We start from the raw sequence: 2,165 nt of genomic DNA, 5'->3' as shown, positions 1-2,165 counted from the left end.
TCTCTCTCTCTCTCTCTCTCTCTCTCTCTCTCTCTCTCTCTCTCTCTCTCTATCTCTCTCTCTCTCTCTCTCTCTCTCCCCCTCTCTCTCTCTCTCTCTCTCTCTCTGGGGGGGGGGGAGTATAGAGGCTTGAATTGGGAGAAAATAAATGCTCCCTCTCTCTCTATCTCTCTCTGATTTATTTGTAAAATAACTAGACATAATTTTATAATGGTAAAACACTCTCTCTCTCTCTCTCTCTCTCTCTCTCTCTCTCTCTCTCTCTCTCTCTCTCCCCCCCTCTCTCTCTCCCTCTCTCTCTCTTCTATTGTGTAGGTATTTTCTGTAGGCTACCTATAGGTTCTTAGTATTATTATACGTTCTGGGTGTCTAGACTGAAACATTTCCTTCACTCAACTCACTACCCAGAACAAGACGAAATAAATCATCATTAACGCCAACTCTTTCCACCACTCCAAGGACCTTATTCTAATCTCGTGGCACCTAATGCGTTACATAGAGTGCCTCCATCCCAACGCCCTCTAGAGTTTATAAAGAGGGCGTTATAAAGTGGTCCATTCTCTTCTCCCTCCCGTTCCTTCCCCCGTAGTTGAAGCAACAAAGAGTACAAAGACAGGTCTGTAGACAGACAGTAGACAGTGCTGAAGCTTGTGTACTCAACCCAAGGACCTTAACAACAAAACCTCCTTGCACTTTCCTTGGCTCAACCAGACAGATTTATGACCTTTCTCCCTGGAGCCTGGACTGATGGGGCGTCAATGAACCCAGTGCACAGAATTCTACACTTAGTGTAGAATTCTGTGACCCAGTGTCAGCGGTATCACATGACACCAACTTCGTGGGTAAACAAACTCTCAAGAACCGGAAAATGTAATTGTAATAGTCATGGGGCTTTACGTTCTTATACACCAGTACTCAGAGTTTCTAAGCGCGTTGCGTTGGGGCTTGCCTTGGAAAGGGGCTTGCATTCTGTTTACGTTTAGTTCTGCGAGCTCTGACCACCGCCTTCTAGGTAGGCTATTTCATTACAGAAGGCGTTGGTTCTGACGTATCTAATTTTCGTGATTCATTTACCACGATAACATATCTATGTAATATGCTTGCTGATCAAAAAGTAAAAAGAAAATTGGTGTGTGCGGGGGGGGGGGGGGGGTCCAGAAGATTTGTTCTTACAGGTATATTTAAAATTTTTAAAAGTAAAGGCCCCCCAAACATAATATGCTACCGGTATACTTTTACTGTAGATCGCTCTAAAAACAAACAAAACAAAAACAAATAAGATTCTTTTTCAAGTCTTATGCAAACCAAAAAGGGAATGGGGCCTTTAATTTTAAAATCCTCTTTTGCAGTACCGCAACTGTCTAATACATGTACATGTACGTGCATTTTTAAAACCCCTTCTTGGATTTACTCATGTTTCAAAGACTGTACTGAAAGAAAACCAGCTGAACGTTTCTGAGCGGACGCGCGCTCTTTCATGTGGCAATATATGCAGTGGCGAGCGTTGTAAAACACTAACCTAAAAAACAAAAAGTTTAAAGTCTTGTACATGTAGCTTTCATTTTCCTCCACTTAAAAGCTGTCATCGATCCGGGATACATAGTCAACCTTCTCTTCCGACTATCAAAGTCAAAGTGAACAGCCATTGGGCCAGTTTTTGTTACATGAAAAATACCGGTACCTTTTTTCTCTTTAAATTCTAACGCGCAAATATATTTAACTCTTTGTCCTTGGAAAGTATCAGCGGTTGGTTCTTTTTGCGAAGTCAGAAGGAATGATACCAAACACGATATGTCAGTAGAAAATATAGACAAGAAGATTTGATCTGGCGGGGCGGGGGGGGGTTGTTGTTTTTTGGGGGTTTTTTGGGGGGGTTGTTTTTTTTATTTTAGTTTTATGTGTGGGGGGGTGTCTGTTTCTTTTTGTGTATGAGTTCTGGGCGGGGTTTATTTCGTGTGTGTGTGTGGGGGGGGGGGATGTTTGTGTGTGTGTGTGTGTGTGTGTGTGTGTGTGTGTGTGTGTGTGTGTGTGTGTGTGTGTGTGTGTGTGTGTGCTGCTTGTCCTGGAAAATCACGGTTGTGAGAGAAAGGCAGGGGGAAGTGGGTGGAGTCCAGTAGAGTCAAAGGGAGGGGTAATCGTATTGCAGCCAGTCTCATAAATCTCAG

Source organism: Aplysia californica, unplaced genomic scaffold (assembly GCF_000002075.1).
Source record: "Aplysia californica isolate F4 #8 unplaced genomic scaffold, AplCal3.0 scaffold00378, whole genome shotgun sequence".
Taxonomy (NCBI): Eukaryota; Metazoa; Mollusca; class Gastropoda; order Aplysiida; family Aplysiidae; genus Aplysia; species Aplysia californica.
Note: the sequence above shows the minus strand (reverse complement) of the source record.